Source organism: Pteropus medius, unplaced genomic scaffold, assembly GCF_902729225.1.
Source record: "Pteropus medius unplaced genomic scaffold, Ma_sr-lr_union100, whole genome shotgun sequence".
NCBI classification, from domain to species: domain Eukaryota; kingdom Metazoa; phylum Chordata; class Mammalia; order Chiroptera; family Pteropodidae; genus Pteropus; species Pteropus medius.
Window position 1 is genome coordinate 21717864 of NW_024349519.1, and position 23638 is coordinate 21741501.

At 30.4% G+C, this 23638-nt stretch overlaps 1 pseudogene; it reads right to left on the reverse strand.

The window, feature by feature from the left end:
- Nucleotides 1–416: 416 nt before the first annotated feature.
- Nucleotides 417–23582, reverse strand: LOC120618608 (40S ribosomal protein S25-like; annotated as a pseudogene).
- Nucleotides 23583–23638: the final 56 nt, after the last annotated feature.

Sequence of the window (23638 nt, forward strand, 5' to 3'; positions counted from 1 at the left end):
ATAGTGGCTATACCAATTTGCAATTCTAACAGGGCTCGAGGGTTCCCTTTTCTCTACATCCTCACCAATACTTGTAGATTTATTGATGATAACGATTTTGATAGGTGTGAGGTGATATTTCATTGTGGTTTTAGTTTACATTTCCCTAACAGCAAGTGAGATTGAGCCTCTTTTTCATATATCCCTTTCATATATCTGTATATCTTTTTGGGAAAAGTGATTGTTCATGTCCTCTGCCCATTTTTTAACTGGATTGTTTGTTTTTTGTTGTTGAGTTATGAGTCCTTTGTATGCTTTGGATATTAGTCCCTTATCCAAGGTACTATTTACATATATCTTCTCCCATTCAGTAGGTTGTCTTTTTTTATTTAATAAAGTTTTATTTTTCAAAATGTACAGTTGATGGGACCTGTTGTTCATGCACCTTCACCAGCAGCCGGGACATGCCCCCGAGTGTTTCCAGTGTAAATTACTTGAGCTCTGAGTTTTGAAACTTGTTTAATAAGACCTTTTCTAAGGAGCTCCTGCATGGCTGCCTTGGCCAAGGATCAGTGGATCTTCATTCTCTCACAAACAGCTGGGTTTATAAATTTACAGTTGGGAACTTTGTTACAGAATTTGTCATATGACACTCTGTCAGATAACACTAGGTAACTGAGCTTGTCACAAACTTTGCCTTTGCACCAGTTCTTCTTTTTGGCCTTGCCCCCAGATTTGTTCACTGGGTCGTTGTATTTCTTGACCGACTTTCTGGCATCTTTTCCTTGTCCTTGGGCGGCATAGTAAAGCTTGGAGAGCAGCTGCTACCACTGCAGCCTTGCTAACATGTTGAACAAAAAAGCAGTTATCTTTTTGTTTTGTTGATGGTTTCTTTTGCAGTGCAGAATTTTTTTTTTTTGATGTAGTTTCATTCATTTATTTTTGCTTTTATTTCCTTTGCCTTTGGGGTCAAGTTCCCAAAAAATCCCTCTGAGACCAAGGTCCATAAGTTTACTGGCTATATTTTCTTATATGTATTTTATTGTTCCAGGTCTTATATACAGGCCTTTAATACATTTTGAATTAGTGTTTATGTATAGTGTCAGCTAGCAGTCTAGTTTTATTTTTTTTGTATGTGGCTTTCCTATATTCCCAACATCATTTCATGTTTCTTGTTCTTTTGTCAAAAATTAATTTAGTATAAAGAGTTAAAGAACTACAAATTAGTAATTATAGATGGTCACGGGGATGTGGAGCACGGCATAGGGAATGCAGTTAGCATTAATATATTGGCTATGTGGAAAACTGGAAGAGAGAAGGAGCAATTAAGGGGATCGTTTTATAAACTATATAAATGTCTAACCAATGTACTGTATACTTGAAACTAATAAAATAAAATAGTTCTGTGTGTATAAATAGAACTGCTATTAGATAAAATATTGATCTCATATAGGCCTGTAAGTTTTGTTTCATGTGTTGTCCTTGCCTGGTTTTGGTATCAGTGTAATGCTGGCCTCTTACAGTGAGTTAGGAAGTATTTCCGCTTCAATTTTTTGAAAGAGTTTGTTAAGAATAGGTATTAAATCTTTGAATGTTTGGTAGAATGTTTAGTTCTGGGCTCTCGATTCTATTCCATTGGTCTGTGTGTCTGTTTTTCTCTCGATATCATCCTGTTTCATTATTTTAACTTTATTGTTGTATAATTTGAAGTCAAGGAGTATTCCTCAAGTTTTGTTTATTTTTTTTTTCCTCAGGATTGCTTTGGCTACTTTGGGTCCTTGTGGTTCTATACAAATTTGAGGGTTTTTTTTTTGTTCTATATCTTTGAAAAAATGCCATTAGGATTTTGATGGGGATTGCATTAAATATATATCTTATTTTAGGTAAAACTGTCATTTTAATTATGTTAATATATTTTATCATGTTAAATATATTTAACTATGTTAAATAGGTTAATTCTTTCAATCCATGAACATTAAATATTTTTCTTTTTTCTTTGTCTTCTTCAATTTCTTTCAACAATGTTTTGTAGTTTGCAGTATATATATATATCCTTCACTTCCTTTGTTAAGTTTATTCCTAGGTATTTTATCCTTTTCATTGCAATTGCAAATGGGATTGTTTTCTTCATTTCTTTTTCTGCTATTTCATTACTAGTATATAGGAATGCAACAGATTTTTGTATATTAATTTTTTTTTATTCTACAACTTTACTATATTTGTTTATTGTTTCAAATAGTCTTTTTGTGGAGTCTTTAGGGTTTTCTCTGTATAGAAACATCTCTTCTGCAAATATGACAGTTTTACTTCTTCATTCTCAATTCAGATGCTTTTTCTCTTTCTTTTGCCTGATTTCTCTGGCTAGAACTTCCAGTAATATGTTGAATAACAGTGGCGAGAGAGGGCATCTTTGTCTTGATTCTGATCTTAGAGGAAAAGCTTTCAGTTTCTCACTATTGAGTATGACATCAGCTGAGGGTTTGTCACATATGGCCTTTATTATGTTGAGGTACTTTCTTTTTATACTTATTTTATTGAGTGTTTTAATCATAAATGGGTGTTGCATCTTGTCAAATGCTTTTTGTGACATCGATTGATAGGTCATATGATTTTTACCTTTTATTTTGTTAATGTGGTATATCGCATTAATTAATTTATATATGTTAAACTATACTTGCACCCTGGGATGAGCTCTACCTGATTGTAATGTATTCTTTTTTCAATGTATTGTATTAAATTTGCTAGTATATTGTTGGGGATTTTTGCATCTATGTTCATGAGAGATACAGGCCTATAATTTTCATTTTTTGTGTGGTCCTTGCTGGATTTTGGTATCAGAGTAATACTGGCCTTTCAAAGTGAATTATGAAGTGTTCTCTCTTTGATTTTTTTGAAGGATTTGAGAAGAACAAGTATTAAATGTTTGAATGTTTGGTAGAATTCAGCAGTGAATACATCTGATCCTGGACTTTTGTAGGAGGTGTTTGAGTGCTGTTTCAATTTCCTAACTGCCGATTTGTCTATTAAGTTTTCCAGTGCATCATGGGTCAGTCTAGAAATGTTATATATTTCTAGAATTTGTCCATCTCTTCCAGGTTATTAAATTTGGTGACATATAGCCTTTTACAGTATTTTTTATAGCCCTTTGTATTTCCATGTTGTCATTTGTAACTTTGCCTCTTTCATTTTGGTTTTAATTATTTGAGTCTTTACTTTTTTCCTTGGTGAGTATAGCCAGAGGCGTATCAATTTTATTTACCTTTTCAAAGATCCAGCTCTTTGTTTAATTTTTTTCTATTGTCTCTTGATTCTCTGTTTAATTATACTCTAATTTTTATTATTTTCTTCCTTCTACTGACTTGGGGCTTTATTTGTGCTTTTTAAGGTGAAGTGTTAGATAGTTTATTTGAGATTTTTATTGTTTCTTGAGGTAAGGCTATAATACTATAAACTTTTCTCTTAGTACCATTTTTGCTGAAATATATATTTTTATATATTGCAACATATAGTACTAGAACTGTTGGATACCCATGGCAAAGAAGTGAACTTCAGACTTTACCTCCCATAATAAATAAAAGTTAACTCAAGTGGATTAGAGACCTAAATAAATGTAAGAGCAAAAACTATAGAGCTTCTAGAAAACAGAATTTAGTGACCTTAGATTAAACAAAAATATCTTAAATTTGACATGGAAATTAATAAATGAAAAGTATCAATAAATTAGATCATCAAAATTTAAGTTTTGCTTTTGCAAATACACTTAAAAACTTAAAAGACTAGGAGAAAATATTTACAAAATATCATCCAACAAGGAATTACACTAGAACGTGTATATACACACACACACATATAGACATACATATGTATATAAAAAATATATGTGTATATGTAATATATACATATATACACACAGATTATATATATGCATATATATCAATAATAAGACAAATAACCTAATTTAAAATTGGCATAGTATTTGAAGAGATACTTCAATAAAGAAGATTTCTGTAAATAAAGAAGCACATTAAATCATACTCAATATCATTTGACTCTATGGGAATGCCACTCAAAACTCCAATGCACTACCACTATATAACCAGTATAATGGTGATAATTAACAAGGTGAATCATAACAAGTTTTGGAGAGACTGTGAAACAATTGGAATTCTCATATACTTTAATAGGAATGTAAAATGTTACAACCATTTTCAAAAACAGTTTTGCATTTTCTTAAAACATACAATATATGCCTACTTTGTGACTCAGCCATTATTACTATTAGAAATTATAATACATTATGTATGATATTCTATAATAATAATGGCAACACACACACAATACTACTAGCCACTATCACAAGCCATAATTTCTATATAGTTGCCTAAAGGAAACAAAAGCTATATAAACACAAAACTTGTACAAAATGTTAACAGCAACTTTATTGCAATAGCCTAAATGTCTACCAATAGATAAATGGATAAACAGGTTGTGATATAGCCATATAATAGAATAATATTAAACAGTAAAAAGGAATGAACTATTATTTTACTCAACAACATGGATGAATCTCAAAATAATTATGTTTAATGAAATATGCCATACTGAAAAGAGCATACTTGCTGTACAATTCCACTTATTAAAAAGTCTAAGAAATGCAAATTATATTGATAAAATAATAGTTTTTGCCTGGGAATGGAAGAGATTAGCAGAGAGGCATGGAAGAAAGTTATTACATAAAAACTTTGGAAGTGATATGTTCAGTATCTTGATTATAAGGATGGTTTCCTGGTGGTGAACATATGTCAAAATGTATTAAATTTATACTAATAAACATATAATGAGATGCTTCTACATGTCATAATAATTTTTTAAACTTAATACTAATTGTTGATGAGAATTTGGAATAAATGAAATGCTACATATTTCTAATAGGAAACAATTACTTATAAGGTGAAATGTATATTTACCGTATGATGAAGCTATTTCTTTCCTCAATTTTTATTCAATAAGAATTAGAACAAAAGAGTTGTTCATGTATGTTCATAGCTGCTTTAGTCATAAAATTCCAAACCTGAAAACAACTCAAACATTTATTTTGAATAGGTAAAGAAATTGGGTTATATCCACATATGATGTATAACACTCAGCAATAAATCTTGATGCATTTAAAATTGATATGTTATACTCTGTGAAGGAATCCAACCAAAAATGTACATGTATGATTCCATTTCTAGTAAGTTCAGAGGGAAGTTTTAGTGATGGAAAGCATATAAAAATTGACTACAAAAAGGCAGATTTGTAAGAACTTTTTAAGGGATGAGCATTTCCTTGGTGCTTATACACATTTGTCAAAATTCACCAAACTGTAAACCTAAATTGGTACTTTTTTTTTTACATAAATTATTTTGCAATATGGCTGATTTAAACAATAAGAAAGTAACAAGTTTCTAAGAAATTGAATCTTAAAACATTGACATGACATTTTATATAATACTACAATATAAATTTTTGTAAAAATTTTGTTGTTTTTTTTTGTAAAACTGAAATTCACAATCAGATTATAATTAAGGTCATAATACATTTTTTCATGATTTGAGAAATGGTATAATTAAAAAGGAAAGAACAGTTTTACCTATGTAATTCCAAAATTCCAGCCAGATTCAATTAATGTATTCACAAACTTAACGGACTTAATGCCCTTTTAAAAGATTAAATACAATGAAGCATTGTAAAAAATCAATTATAAATTATTTTTATTCATACAATTGTGACGGAATTTATCATTTTACCATGTTTGGCCTAAACTGGTTCTGCATAACATTGCAAAAGTAACCCTTGATTTCTGCTAGAATATGTGTATCTATTCAGTCAGGGCCCTTTCAGTGGAAATCCAATATATATTATAGTGTATTATTATTATAACAGAAGCCTAGATAGTTAGAATTTGTGATTTAAATTAGTATTCAGAAGATTTTTCTTATATCTCAGCAGCTTGTAGTCAAATTTCATTGTTCACTCAAGGCGATGTCCTATGGAGTGAGCATGTTTAGCTTGATGAGTACATTGCTCTTCAACACCTCTGATCTCTGCTCTGACTGCTCTTCTCCCAGTCTTCACATGCCACTCTCCCTCCCTGTATTCAGTTTCCAGGCATATATGAAATTCAGACTGCCTTATAAAAAATTATAAAATAGACTTCCCAATACTATTTTCCTTACCTCGTTTATTTCCTCATAAGACATTAACTATATGCATTAAATTTTGTGTGTACTTTTTATGGTTCAAAAGGTTCTTAATTCCATGAAAGCATACTGTGCCCAAATTTTGTCACTGCTTTTTATTTAGTATCTTATATATCAGGTATTCATGAGATTTTAGTTGCATGGATGGACGCATCTGCCTAATCAGATAGGAGATGTAGGGAAAGTGAGGTTTGTCAGAGTCTGACTAAGCTTGCTGATCAAGTTTCTGTTTTCCAACCTTTGTGTTATCCCTTGAAAGTCAGAAATCAGGGTTCCTTTGCTGAAGCAGGAGAAAAAATAAAATCCAAGCCATTTATTTAGAAAATGAGCTATACATCTTTGCTAAAGCATAGCTTCCTATCTACTTTCAAAAAGATTAAAAGAATTAAAAATTTTTTAAAAGCATACAATTATTTGCAGTCTTACTGTCCAAACACATTGGTTATAAAATACTTGTTAATAAAACACTTGTTCTTATCCTACCTATTTCACTGATTACCTTTGGTCCTTTACATTCATACCAAGGTATTGTAATCATAATCAGTTTTACCAAATGCAGGTACTGAAAAACAACAACAAAACTATTCTTTCCTTTCTTTTTACCTGATTGCAACCAAAATCTAAAGTCAAAACTCAAGTCATGAACATGTGGGCTTAATAGCCTAATATTTAAAGTCCTCTCAATCCAAGATTGTTTATTCAAATTGGCCCAAATTGAAGGGGATTAAGCACAGGAAGAGAGAAGAAACTTGTTAAGGCATCTGTTTTGCTTTCTTTGCTCCAGGACATGGGTTTGACTTTTTCATTACCTCTGGTTCTGCTGCCCAAATTTATAACAAGAGAAATTACCTCTCTTGGTGTTTCTGCAGCAGGCTAATTTAGCATGTCAGAAGACTGTTTACTCTCATTTGCTTCATGTACTTCTGTCAGACAACTTAGCAAAACATTTTTTTCTTTTTTGATTTACATAAGGAACTAAAAGGAACTAAAATCAAAAGTAAACTAGATTTGGATTCAAGTCATATGTTTTTTTCAGAATTGAGACTCAGGTTGATTCATACAGTGTTATAATGGAGAATTTTGGTAACATTCTTAGTGGACAAGGAAGACTGACTCTAGCAAGGAACATATTGGGGTCCTACTGAAAGAGAAACTCTACTATAGGAGACTGTTAGAGTTTTAGGTCAACTTCAAAATCCCAGCTGACTGGATTTCTGTCATAGAGACTGGATTGTTTTAACCTGTCAGCAATCAAGATAATTCTTTAAAATAATCACTTTTTATTAATAACATAATAAATGGAATAAAATAGTTGACTTATTATCACCATATTTAGCCATTCAATTTTCTTCTAATTCTGTTTCACCCTTTTTTATATTTTATAAATTTATCTTTAAGAAGGTCAACATTCCTTCTGAGGAATATATGAATATTATATGCAACAAATCTTATGTGACTTTTATTGAGTAAAATATTAGCACTTTGATTTCATGTCATCCACAATATTATTTTCCTCTAAGGAGAAACCTTTGATTTGGTCTCAAATCAGTAACAAGAACTCTCTAATTTTATATTAATATTCATAAAAAGTAATGCCATTCTTTCTTGATTTTCTCCACATTATTACGACAGTGTTGCAAGAAGTATCTTGAAAATTATATTCACAAAGGACATGTCAATTCAAGCCTGAGAATAAAAATTAAATAACTAGTGAACAGATTTCTGTATCTTTTTTATCCAGTAGTTTAAGATTTGAAGATGTCTGGGAAATAATATTTCCATTGAAACTTTAGTATAACTTTTATTAAAATTACTTTAATAGTCATTTTAGGAGTTGTCACCATATAACATAACAATTTATGAATTTTACTGATTTTCATGCAACTTTCCTTTTAGATTTAAAAAATATTACCATTATATCTATTTGTAAAAAATAATATAAGGCTATAACCTTTCCCCAGCAAACAGTAGCTATCTGCATATTCTTTCCCATAAATAATGGGAAAAAAAGTTTGCTCAGAAATTATTTTAACAAATGTCAACCTATAAATAATTATAACAAGGAAATTTCCCTCATAGAGTTTTCCAGATTTTGTGTGACTTGTAGGCATCCATGGTAAAAAAAAAAATATTATCGTATTTTTTATGTACAATGACCAAATTATTTATTAAAATTTAAATGAATGGAATCATTAATTAAAAATAAAGTTTCTATGCAAATGAGTCAAGCATACAAACATTCATTCTGCTTTCCTCCCTTCCTCCTCCTCCTCTTCCTCTCCTTCTCACTCTTTCTCCCCCTCCTTCCTTCTCTTTCATCTTTTTACCCTTGTCCTGCTTTAAACAAATGCAGATGTCTAAACTCACCTTAAGAGAGACTTCTCTTATGATATTTTAGAATAATGCAGAATATCAGGTGTTTAATTTGACATGGTTTTTAGTAAGATGTATTACAAATTGAATTTAATTAGAAGTTATTAAGTTGTTTATTACAGAAGTTGAAAGTAAACGTGAATAATGTTAATACTGAGATGAATCCCACTCCCAAAGAATAATGCTATGTGGAAAAGAATTTGTGGAAAGATATCTGTGGTGTGTAACATCTAGGATGGAAAAAGGAAAACATGATTGACAATTACTGGATTTATATACGCAACTGGAGAAATTAGGGTCCCAAAGGACAAAAAGGTCACTGGAAGATTTACTTGTGTGTGTGTGTACCCATGAGTTAATATATACAATCATGCACTGCATAATGATGTTTCAGTCAAGGACGGACCCATATATATGACTGTGGTCTCATAAGATTATAATGAGCTGAAAATTTCCTATCATCTAGAGAAGCTGTAGCCATTGTAACGCCATTACAAGGTGTTTGTGTTTTAAGTTAACTCTTATTACAAGGCAAAAAGTTAAAAAAATAAAAAGTTTATTAAGTAAAATTATGGTAAACTAAGGTTAATTTATTATTGAAGAACTTTTAAAAAATGAATTTAGTGTGGCCTAACAATATAGTGTTTATACAGTCTACAGTAGTAAGCTGTATACAATAATGTCCCAGGCTTTCACAGTCACTCACCCTCACTGACTCACCTAGAGCAATGGCCAGTACTGCAAGCTTTGTTCATAGTAAGTGCTCTATACAGGTGTACTGATTCTTTTTTCTATCTTTTATACCATATTTTCACTGTATCTTTTCTATGTTTAGATACACAAATACTTATCACTGTGCCACAGTTGCCTACAGTATTCACTATAGTAACATGTTTTAGAGGTTTATAGCCTTGGCGCAGTAGGTTGTACCATATAGCTAGGTGTGAAGTAGGCTAAAACACCTAGATTTCTGTAACTGCATCCTATGATGTTCTCGCAATGACAAAATAGCCTACACATTTTTTAGAACGTGTCCCCATCATAAAGGGATGCACAGCTGTATAAATGTATATGTATATGTGTATATATATGTGAATACATATACACACACATGTATTTATACCTGTACTGTTTGAATTTTATTTTACCTGCATGTGTATTATCTATTCACTACTAAGTTAAAGTACATTTAAAACATGTGAACTTTGTTGACCTAATTTGAAACCAGACCTTAATTATAGCTAAAGAAAGTGTTGTTACATTCCATTTCATTTTTTTTTTCTTCAGGAAGGACTTTTCTGATCTGACAAACTCACCCCAACACTGCCTTATCCTGTACATAGACAGATAGACAAAAATAAACCATTTCCCTAGTGTGGCACTCTCATAGCACTCGGTATTTTTGTTGTAAATCTGTTTTACTATTAGTAATTATTTTAAATATTGGGTTAATGTCTCTCTCTCTAGATTATAAGCACCATGAAAACAGTAACCACTATTGTATCTTCAGTGCCTAGTATAGAGGGAAACAAAACATTTTTGAATGATGTATGTTTCTGTACATTTTTTCTTCCATGGGAAAGGCTTCCCTTATTCTGTGCTTAGAGAAGGCAGTGGGCATGTTTAAGTTTAAAACTCAGAGAGGCAGAAGTCTACTGGCTCTGTGCCTAAATTGCGCTGTACCCTTGAACAAGTTTCTTTTTTCATTTCACCCCCCAGACTCTCCCCTTTGGTGGCCATCAGCTTATTCTCTATATCTCTGGGTGTCTCTATTTTGTTTATTCATTAACTTTTCTTAGATTCCATATATAAGTGAGATTATATGGTTTTTGTCTCTATCTGACTTACTTCACTTAGCATAACATAATACCATCTAGGTCTATTCATGCTGTCATTGATGGAAAGATTTCATACTTTTTCGTTGCTGAATTATGTATATTATATGCTTATATATAGTACATATATATAAAATATTGTATATATACACAACATACTAAATATATAATATATAAATATACTATATATAACAGTATATAGGAATCTATTACATATATATTTTATATTGTATATATCATATATTTATGTATTCAATATATATTATGTATAAATTATAACATTATATAAAATATATAATATACAATTTATAAACTATATTATAATATATAATTATATATATATACACACACAACAAATGTTCTTTATACATTCATCTATTGATGGACATCTAGGTTTCTTCCATATCTTGATTATTGTAAATAATGCTATAGTGAACATAGGGATATATAGGTAATTATATCTTTAGGAATTAGTGTTTTGTTTGTTTGTTTGTTTGTTTTTGGAATAAATACTCAGAAGTGGAATTGTTGGATAGCATGGCAACTGTATTTTTAATTTTTTGAGGAATTTTCATACTGTTATCTGTAGCAGCTATACTTGTTTACAATCCCACCTATAATGTATGAGAGTTCCATTTTCTCCACATTCTTGTCAGCACATATTTGTTAATTTATTGATGATAGACATTCTGACAGGTGTCAGATAATGTCTCATTGTGGTTTTAATTTGCATTTCCTAATGATTAGTGATGTTGAACATCTTTTCATACGTCTGTTGATCATCTGTATGTCCTCTTGGAAGAAAGTTCTGTCCAGCTCCTTGCCTATTTTTTAATTGGATTGTTTGTCTTTTTGGTGTTAAGTTACATGAGTTCTTTATATCTTTTGGATATTAACTCTTCATCAGATGTATCATTTGCAAATATCTTCTGTCATTCAGTGGATCATTTTAATTTTGTTTATGGTTTCTTTCATTGTATAAAATGTTTTTAGTTTGTTGAAGTCTCATTTGTTCATTTGTTCATACATTCAAAAAAGATGTTGTTAAGAGTGATGTCAAGTTTACTGCCTATGTTTTCTTTTAGGAGTCTTATCGTTTCAGATATAACATTTAGTCTTTAATCTATTAGAAGTTTATTTTTGTATATGGTATACAAAAGTGGTTCGATATTTATTTTTTGCATGTCTGTCCAGTTCTGCCAACACCACTATTGAGAGACTGTCTTTACCCCATTATATATGCTGTCATTGTCAAAGATTGGCAACATAGGTGAGGATTTATTTCTGGGCTCTCTATTCTATTCCATTGATCTATATACCTGTTTTATTCCAATACCATACTGTTTGAATTATTGTAGCTCTGTAGTATAGTTTGATATCAGGGAGCATGATACCTCCCGCTTTGTCTTTCTTTATCAAGATTGCTTTGACTATTTGGGGTCTTTTCTAGTTCTATGAAAAATGTCAATGGAATTTTGATGGGGATTGCATTGAATCTATAGATTGCTTTAGGTAGTAAGGACATTTTCACCACCAATATTAATCCTTCCAATTCATGAGCAAGGTTTATTCTTTCATTTATTTGTATCTTGTTCAATTTATTTCTTCAATATCTTCATAGTTTTCAGAGTACAAGTCTTTTACCATGTCGAATCTGGTTTGCTAATACTTTGTTGAAAATTTTTGCAACTATGTTCATCACATATATTGGCCTATAATTTCCTTTGTAATTTATCTGGTTTTGGTATTAGAGTAGTGCTGGTTTCAAAACACAATTTTAATTTTAGAAGAATTACATTTTGGAAATCAAACCAAAACACTTAATAGTACTATAGAAAATCACTTTTAAAACACTTTACAGAACATTTTCTGTAAACTTAATAAAAAATTAATGTGCTGCACAATAAAAATGTTCTCTGAGCTCAAAAATTAATAAGTAAATAACAATCAGCTATAACAACTTGACAATTCTTTGAACTACTGATGTATATTGCCATTTGCTTGAAATTTAGAAAGAAAGACAGAACATTTTTGTCCCCCTTAATAATTTCTGACCATTTTATTATTTTGTAAATTTCATCTGACTTTCAAGAATATAATTTACTTAAGCACCAAGACAGATCAAGAGATACAACCAAGATTTACTTTTGAAGTATTACTTTCAAAGTTACAGTTTCTTTTTGATCCAAATATATATTAGATTATCTATGTCCCTTCTAACTCCTGACATTTTACTAATGAGATGAAGCCAAGCCTCATAGCTAATACCTTACCTTAATGGGGTCCATTTGGCTTGGTAAAGATTTAAAACAAGTACTTTTCAAGTGCAATTAAGTTTTCTTCATTGTTTACTCAAAAGTAAACAATGCAGTAGCTGCTCTGAAATTCGTATTTGTTTCAATACAAGTTAACACATTGTTAATGTCAGTATATTTCAAGCATTTGTGCATAGCCAACATGGAAATTGAATTTCGTTTGAAAGCAGAAACAGGTTACTGATTCTAAATTAAGAGTTTATGAATATGTAAATGTGAGTCTAAATCATAGTATAGAAATCTTTTCTAAGAGATATTTAATTATCTGAAAGGAGAAGCATGAGACATTGTAATTTGTAAGGGAAAATGACAGTCTGTAATAAAATGAATGCTAAGGATATATTTAAAAACTATATTATTAAACAAAGTAAGATAGGAAATGAAAATAGTGAAGGACTTAGGAGAAATAGATTACATTTATCTTAAAACTATCACGAATTACCTGTATAACTTTAACTTCTGTTTTTTTTCTTGATTACCTGTTAACTGGTTATAAAAATTTGTCTTACATTCTTTTAACATTTTAGGAGGACAGGGAAGATGCATTTGCAAATTGTTTTAAGAGCTTTAAAAAGCATCAATCGAACACATTGGTTTCATAATTCTAGAAATATTTTAATTCTTATTTAATAGCCATGATGACAGTAATAAAAATAACCAAGTAATTAAAACAGAATCTCATCATCATTCACTTAATAACCTATGTAAGACAAAATAATTTTCCATTTACTGTCCTGGGAAGGAAGAAGGACGCTGGTTTCAACACCTCTTGCCACTGGAAAAAGAGAAACCATGAGGGAATCATTAAACCTTTTCAAAGGGAGTGGAATAGGTACTAATAAATATCTCAGCATTCTATTTTCTATTTTTTTTTTTTTTTTGAGAAAAAGGTTTTTATTTTATTAGTAGGCTAACTTCTTGAAAGAGGCAGAAACACATTGTTCTTTCCATCAATTCTTGGCCATTTGGGGAAAAGCTGATTTCTAATTTCGTTCACTGGTAATAGCAGCAGCTGGTTCTCCTCCCTCTGATGGAGATTGCCGCCATTTCCTGTCCCATCTCAGCTGATAAGGGTGTCTATTATTTATGATCATTAGATTGCACTCATCCCTCAGCTTTTGGGCAGGTAGACATAAACAAATCAGTGCATTAATCTTTCTTTCCCTGATTTTCAGTCTGCGGATTCACACCTGCCCTTGTCCCGTACTTATTAAGGAAAAACTGTATCTACAATGGGCCTTGTACCATGAAGGAAAGAAAAATAAAATTTAAAATAATATACAGATAATTCTGTAATCTTGCTTATATTATTGAAAAAAGCACTGGCACTCGATATTCTACCATTGCAAGTCATCATTAGCAGTGTTTAATTCTTACTGAATGTCTTTTAGATGCAAATACAGCAGTAGCTATAACTATCGGAAATATAATTCGTACGTTCAAATTGTTAAATACAATTTTCTTCATGTGAAGAAAAATTTTTTTAACATAGTAAAGAAGCAAATAATAGTTCTTTGTAAAACACCGAGTAGCTCTAACAGATACTTTTGAAACTGAGAGAGGGGCTAACACACAGGTCTTCCTCAAAGCAAATAAAGTCTTTCAAAGCAAATGCACCAAGGAATGCCTATTTAAAGGACTCCATGGCATTCAAAATATTATTCCCACTTATGCAAGTGTTACAAAGCCTAAAGAATTTCTATAGTCTTACACACATATATAAAATCATCCCGATATTCTGCAAATGTTTAGAAACCAATCGCATCAAAAACTGCAGTTTTAATTAAAGTAACTGAAATTTTTTGGCTTCCTTTTATGTAATGCATAACTTGATACTGTGCGTCTTTAAGAAATATAAAACTAAGTTTAGTAACTTTTGCAATGTAATAACATGAATCAAAACTGAGGCCAGGGATTTCTTTTAGGTTCTATTTACAAGACCACTGTAAATAAATGAAAAGGAAAAGTGGTGAGAGTAAGGCCCTGTGAAGAGAGCATCACTTTTGTACTAAAGATAGATTTTAAAATACATGCCCTCTGACGTGGTCTTCACCTCAATTTCAAGAAGCAGCTGTGCTTAAAGTGCACCCAGCTGATAATATAGAACCCTAGGGAAAAAATAAATGCTGAAAGATGAAAAAAAATTCAAAATGTTTAAGTCAACACAATAATTTTATAGAAGTAAATACCACATATTCTGATAATATCCTCAATATCTCAACTACTTATAATGTCCCTGCTTTCAATAGCCTATTTGGAATGTAACAAAGGTTATAGTAAAACTAAAGCAAAAATTGATTATTAATCATAAGTAAAAGGAAATGAAGATTTAATAAAATATCTTTTAAGACATTTAAGTTTTACTTTGTTTAGACTCTATCAAACTGAATTAATGACATCTAAACCTACTTAATTATAAGAATTTTAAAGTCTAAAATTTATTTCAAGTATCTATTTTCTATCACTATTTATATATATCTACATCTACAGTAATGTCCACGTCTATATTCTTATTTATACTTATCATTATATCTCTATATTTATTCATATACATATTAATCTAATATGTAATTTCTTTTTAAAAAATACATTGTTCTTTAAAGGTCATCAGTAGTTGTATTTCAAACTTGCAAGATAGAAGTGCAATAACAGAAATACATGTGAGCAGTATGATGCTAAGACTGAAGTGTGAACTGAAGTTAACAATCCAGTGTTAAAAAACAAGAGCATGACATTTGAGAAAGAATTCAAGCATTCTCTCAACCAAATATAGTTATATAGTTTTAACAAATTATTTAAACCTCTGGATTAGAGTTTTCTTATCACAAAAAAGAAATAGTAATACTGTGCTATAGTGGGATTCTACCATGAACGAGCAAATTTATTCAAAGATTTCACATTGGAACCTAAGTTATGTGAGGATCTTAATGACAACTCATAACTATTATCATTTCATATTTGAAAAATTGATGTTGAAATGCTCATACTTTGGCCAACAGAGTTGCATTTGGTGAAAAATATTTTAGAGATAATAACAATGTTTTAATGTTCTTCCACCACTGATGAAGTTGTTAAAAATAACCTATAAAAATTTTAAATGTTTGAAAAGGCTACTATTTATAACAGAGCTATAGAAACTTATGAAGTCTTGATAAGTCTTGGAGCTACTTTTTATCATTTCTATTGTTTTTCACTGGGGTAAAATATGTATGTGTATATATATATATATAAACAAAATTTACCATTGCTTCATTTAAAAATATTTAGGTTAGTAGTATTATTTCCATTAGTATGTAAACCATCACCACCAACCACCTCCAGAAATTTTTTATTTTCTCAAACTGAAACTCCATTCTCATCTGACAAGTTTTCTTTTATCTTTCCTCTGCCAAGTGCCTGGCAAACACCATTTTGCTTCCTGTCCTTATATATTTGACTAATCTAAGTATTTCATAAGTGAAATCATATAATAATTTTATTTTTTAATCTGGAGTACTTAGTGTAATATATTCAAAGTTTGTCTATGTTGTCACATTACAAAAATTTAATTTCTATTTAAGGCTGAATAATGCTCTATCATAGATATATACCATATTTTGTTTATCCATCCAGACATCAGTGGACATCTGAGTTGTTTCCACCTTCTGGCTACTGAGAATAATACTGCTATAAACATTGATGTACAAATATCTTCTCATGTCCCTGCTTTCAGTGCTTTGGGTTAGTAGTAGTGGAATTGTTAGATCATAGGATAATTCTGTTTGTTTGTTTTTTTTTTAAGAACCACCATACTGTTTTCTACAGTGCCTGTACCATCTAATCTTTCCATCACCAATGCAAAGTGTTCTGTTTCTCCACATTTTAGCCAAGACTTTATTTTTGTGCTTTTGATAATAACCAACCTAAAAGTTGTGATGTAACATCTTATTGTAGTTTTGATTTGCACTTAACTAATAATTATTGATGTTGAGCATCTTTTCATGTGCTTATTTCTCCATCTGTATGTTTTCTTTGGAGAAATATCTAAGCAAGCTTTTTGCCCAATTTTGAAATAGAATTGTTTATTTTGTTGTTATTGTTGTTGAATTTTAGTTCTCTATATATTCTAGATATTAATCCATCAAATATACAATTTGAAAATATTTCTTTCATTGTATACATTGTCTTTTCACTTTGTTCATGTCTTTCGATGCATACAAGTTTTTAATTTTGTTGACGTTCATTTTATCTATTATACTTTTGTTGCCTGTGCTTTTGTTGTCATATCTAAGAAATAATTGCCAATTCCATTGTCACAAAACATTTTCTCTATATTTTTTCTAAGACTTATGATTTTAGCTCTTACATTCAGATGTCTAAGCCATTTGAGTTTATTGTATATATAGATAGTGGAAGAGTTCAGCTACATTTCTTTTTATATGTGGACATCTAGTTTTCCCAGCATGATTTGTTGAAAAGAGTGTCCTTTCCACATTGATTGCTCTAAGTACCCTTGAAAACAATTTAATCATATATGTGAGCTAATTTCTGGGCTCTCCATTCTGTTCTGTAGTGTTTTATGTGTCGGTTTTCATGCCAATACAACACCATTTTGATTACTATAATTTTATAGTATGTTTTGAAATCAGAAAGTGCGAGACCATATACTGTTTTTTTTCAAGATTGTTTTGATTATGCAAGGTTTCTTAAGATTCCAAATGAATTTTTCTATTTCTGTAAGAAAAACATTGGGATTTTAATAGGGATTGTATCGAATTTGTAATTTGCTTTGTATAGTTTTGATATATTAAGTATTCTAATCCATGAACATGAGAGGTTTCCATTTATTTATGTCTTTTTAAATTTCTTTCATCATTTTGTAGTTTTTAAGGTACAAGTCTTTTGTCTCCTTAAGTTTATTGCTATTTTATTCTTTTTTGATGCTATTGTATGTAAATTGTTTTCTTAATTTCCTTTTCTAATTCTTCATTGTTAATGTATAGAAATGGAACTGATTTTTGCATGTTTGTTTGTATCTTACAACTTCGCTGAGTTTGTCTATTATTTTTCAGTTTGTGTATGTGTGTGGACTTGTTAGGTTTTTCTACGTATAGAATCATATCATCAGTGAACAGAGATAATTGTACTTCCCCCCTCCCTGATTTGATGCCTTTATTTTTCTTGCCTAATTAATCTAGCAAGAAAAATTAGCACTGTGCTGAATAGAAGTGGTGAAAGCATAAATCTTTTTGTTCTTCTGGATCTTAGAAGAAAACCTTCACCATTGATAGAGGTAAACCATAAGCTTTGCATGTATGACCTTCATTATGTTGAGGTAGCATATTTCTTGTTTGTTGAGTTTTTTTAATCATGAAACTATTTGAATTTTTTCTACTATTTTTTCTTCATCAATTGAGATCACTGTGTCTCCTTGTCCCTTAATTCTATTAATATGGTATATTGTGTTATTTTCAGTATGTTGAACAATTTTTGCAGTCCAGAATAAATACCACTTGGTCATGAAGTATAATCTTTTTAATATGTTGTTTAATATAGTTTTCAAGTATTTTCAAAAGATTTTTACATGAATGTTTATCAGGGATATCGGCCTATGGTTTTCTTAGTCTGACTTTGGTATCAGGGTAATGCTGGCCCCAAACTATGAGCTAGATGTGTTCTCTCCTTTTCATATTTGGAATATTTTGAGATATATTAGTGTTAATTCTTTTTAAAAGTTTGTCACAATTATTTAGTGAAGCCACCTGGTTCTAGGCTTTCTTTGGTGGGATGTTTTAGATTGTTATTTAATCTCTTTATTAATTATAGGGCTGTTAAGATTTTCTATTCATGAGTCACTCTTGTTAGGTTATAAGGTTTTTAGGAATTTGTATTACTTACGTTATCCAATGTGTTTACACACAACTGTTTATCGTATTATATTATCTTATAACTTTTCTTTAAAATTAGTAAGTAGTAATGTCCCCTCTGCATTTTTTAGGAACAATTTCTGTCACTTTATTTTTTCCCTATGAGTGGGTCATGTTTTCCTATTACACTTTAAAATAACTTTATTTTCCAAAGAGTCTCTCCCATGCTGCTTCTCAGTGCTTTGAGTGTTCTACTTATTACTCTACCCATAATCATTTGTCCCAGGTGAATGTGGGTCTGTAGCTCCTGGCAGCTTTCACAAGCCATGCTCACTGCTTCCCACAGCTTTTCTTAGCATGAAAACCCCACTATGCTTATTTCTCCGAATTAAGTGAAACAGAAACCAATCTCTCCGGCAGCTTCCCAAAAGGTTAGAACATTGCAAATAGTTTTCACCCTACTACCACCAGATCAAGGGAGGAAACCAGCAACTGGGCCACTATTCTCCCCAGACCTTGCTATGCTACACTAGAGAGGGGCTGTGGCAGGGGCTAGTACAAATGTGGTTAATTTTTCTACCATTTTGAATGTTGCTCTTTCTTGATTGGGCATTTGCTTGGTTGCTGTAGACCTTTGACTATATTCTAAATTTTAGCTAGTCTCCAGTTGTGTTTTTTATGTTTCTGTGGGGGTAAAAGGGCCTGGATCTTAGTCCATCATTTTGCGAACTTCTCTGTTGCTATTCTGAATGTAATATTTGGTTCAACAAAACATGGACATGTCAAGTAAATGGACGAGTTGGTCTTCATCTAAAATCATGCCAACATATTGACTTTTTATAACATATTAACCTTATATTTTGAAGTTAAAAAGCAAATACACCAAAAAGGAGTTTCTGTCCAAAATATTATGTTGAAAAGTTGTTAACTGTACCCAATACGCAAGAGGAAATTTTATATAAGGATCATTAAAGAAATCCTCTTACCTTCATCACTTATCCCAACTCTCAGACAACATCCTACAACAATTCATTTTCCTTCTCAATGGGCTATCCTTTCCAAGTTCTTGAGCAGAAGATAACTCAGTGAATTATGACAATATATAATCTTTTATGTAATATATAGAGAATTGGCTTTTTATTAATGCTAGATTAATTTCCTTCTTAGCCGATCTATTTCATATAAACATCTGTGATGGAGAATGCCATAAGGGATGTAATAGATACCAATACACATCCAGTTTCAAAATTCAAACACTATGTGATCCTGAACATCCAAATGTAAATGTTGGCAGTCATGAGGATCAACTTATTTAACATGTTTTAAGTCCACCCTTACTGCCATAGTAATCACTCTCACTTTTAATACTTCCCTTGAATTTCCTTTTTTCCATAATTTGTATTTCCTAAATATTTCAGCTTATCCATCATTTAATTTCAGTAACATATCCATCTTGTCAAAGTAACATAAAATGATCTTGAAGGTTATAATGAAATTGTTATTACTTGAAAACAAAAATGAAATCTTGTTTGTTAACATATAAAACAAAGCTGTCTCAGCATTCTCTTACAAGTAGGTTAAAGATGCATAAATGTTTCATTTGTACAAAAGATTATTTTGCTTTTACCTAAAAAGCTTTATGCATCACTATTTCCTGATCACGTTAGAACAGATACATATTCTGTACTATTTATATCTATTTGCAATCCTACTTCCAATCTTTGTTTTTTTCTTTAAACAGCTAGAGATTTTATCAATAATTTCATGTAGTAATTGTAGTAAGTATATTATTTACTCTTTTAACCACTTAAGAATACTTGTACCATTTTAAGCGTCATATAAGTTATAATAGTAGGTAAATTAAATAAAACTATCTTGTTCAAGAAGATACATGAGTTTTGAATATTACAAATGTGCTTACAATTGAATACTACTTTTTATATCTAAAGTATGTTGATTTTAGTGAAATATCCCATATCCCATTATTTTTTTAAAATATCTACCCAGTCCTCTTTTTATATTTTTACTAAAATATATTCTTCTAGAATAAATGTAAATGGCAGCTAAATATCTATTTTAAATTATCAGAGAACTATGTTAAGAAAGCATCAATGTACCCCTGAAGTCAGTAGTCTCATATTATCAGGTTAATGTCAACTTATTTTTTAAAAAGTTGAAGGCCAGTTTTCTCAAAGACAGGTACTCTTTAATATTGTTGGCACACCCAGTCTGAACTTTCAGAATGTATATGCCCTGGTTGAGAACCACTGGTTTTGGATGTACAATGTGTCGTCAAAATGGAATTCCTTTATCTCAGTGCTTCGATGGGTGCTTCATATTCAGGAAGCCACAAAATTAAAATTTGATATATCTCTCTCTTTTTTTCACACCAAATCCTCAAATAGGTAGTCAAAACTATCATTCTGTTTCTCTTTTGCCACTATTAATCATGGCCTTCTTTAAATGTGCTTGTCCCTTGCCTGTACTATCAATGCATTATTCTGAATACCTTTCAACATAACTAATGATTATTTTGTTTTATTCCTTGGTTAATGTTGCTCTGTTTTACCCCTGGAAATATTTCAAGGATTGGCCTTTGTTTTGTTTTTATATGCACCGTGTCCTAAAGATCACTTGTAGCCTTGTGTTTTCTATTATCACTCTTTACGTGATGACTTCAGAATGTTTATTTCCATTCTTGTCCTTCTTTTGTTTGTGTTATGGTGCTTGCTTTAAGAGCAGGGACTTCGATATAAGTGAAAGTGAGTTTTGCAAGCAAAAACCATAATCCATATTGTACTAACAATTTTATAAAGGATAACCATTTTGTACTAAATTTATTTTTATAAACAATTGCCTAACAATATACCTGGAGCAATGAGCAGAACTGTATGTTATGTGCTAATGTGAATGTGAGCAAGACCATAAAAAGTGAAATGCAAAGACTGTAACTAAAGATATCATCATGTTCCTTTCCAAAAAAAGCCAATGTCACATCGTTGAAAGCAACAAAAGCAATACTATCTTTTTGAAAATATCCCTGAGATGTATGAATGGCTTTTACAATTCTCCTCTAAGGCAATTTTTGGCCTCTTTATTCTTTTACCTATATCTTCCAACATCTCAACATCATCATGTGAAACAGTTAATTTTACTTTCCTTAAATAATTAAAAATTTGTCATAGATAAAAATAATTGTTATAGTCACAATGAGCATTATATTTATGTTACCACACAATTTTTCTTAATATAATTATTAATATAATGTAGAATTACGTATGTAATATTATAAAAATGTAAACCTTTATAAACATTTATGAAAATAGTTATATATAAATATAATACTTCCATTCTCAAGCTTAAAAACTTTCAGGTTCATAAATCAAACCTAGAATTCTTCATTTAATTTTCATGAATTTCCATAATTTTATATGACAACAACATTTTAATCTTACCATCAGATATTTCTGACATACTTTCTACCTTATGATTGAATCTCCTTTTAGTCTCTATTCTGCTTTCTAGATTCGTGTACTTATATGTATCACTTTTCCTGTCTATAAGATGAATGCCATCTCTCCTTCAGTGTATATCTATGTCCTACCACTTAACTGATCTCTCCATGACAGATCTATATCCTTGCTCTTACCATACATAGCAGTGGCTTAAAATATTTTGTATAATTATCCAGAACTTTTTTATAAATTGTCTAATCCTTTGCACATATGTAATTTGTCATCAAATATTTTCATCGGAAAATTCATCAGTTATAAGTGAATCCCCAACATATTATAAATATGGTTACTTTAAACAAAAACAATTATATCATTTAAAACAGAGTTTATGACCACAGATATTTGATACTATACTATCTTTCTTTTATAAACTATGTGAAAATCTCTGTAAGATGAAAACATTTTTAAAACCTTCCTTTTATCTTTGAATGTTTATAATTCCAAAAATTTAACTAGTATTCTTTATGTTTAAAACATTTTATTTTCTCTAACAAAATATATTCACATTAAAATGTGTGTATTTGTATGTATGTGGATATATATACATGTATACTTTTATAATTTCATGTAATTATGAGTCATTTTTAAAGAAATTTTTTTCTAGATTCAGTTGTAATAATTATTTTATATAATTGATTCAAATAAATGCCTATAGCATGTATGACTACTATGATGAGAATCCCAATATTATGTATGGGCTTAATTAACACTTTTAAAAAGCATCAAAAATAGGGAAACAATGAAATAACAGTGTGGACATTTTTAAATATTAATGCCCCAAACATTTTACATTCCAGCTTTAGACCATTCTAACTTATTATGAATTCAACAAAGAGTACAGCATCCTTCTGAATGAAAAGTTAGACTGCAAATTAGTAGACATCATTAACATTCAGTCTGTAACACGAATTCACATACACACTTTCTCTTTCCCCATAGGTATCCATGTACATTCAGACAACTATATTCATTACTATACTTATATTTTATGTATATGGCTAGTAAATTTATAGTGCTTTATTTTGTTTTCCCAATTGGATGATCTTTGAGGGCTAGTGTCATATTTTTAAAAATCTATATTTGGTCTTTGAAATAGTAAACACTTAATAAATGTTGTTGAATGAAAATTAGTTACACAAAAGAAACAAAGTTGGGGAAAAAACTATCAATTTAATGTTTTAGAGTTCAATATAAAGTTTTCCATAATTTCCTTCATTCTTAAGTATGTTTAACATATTCCAACATCTGCCTATAAATATACTGTACATTTAATACATTTACTCAATTTATTACAATTTATTTTTATTTATTTTTGTATTAAGTTTATTGAGGTAACATTGGTTAATACAATGATACAATTTTCAGGTGTACATTATAATTTGACATCTGTATATTCTATTGTGTGTTTACCACCCAAAGTCCAATTTCCTCCAGCTGCCGCATATTTGTTCCCCTTTACCCACTTCACCGTCCCCATACCCACCTATATTTGACCCCCTTTAACTGTCTACTTTTCCCTTCCTCCCCTCACCC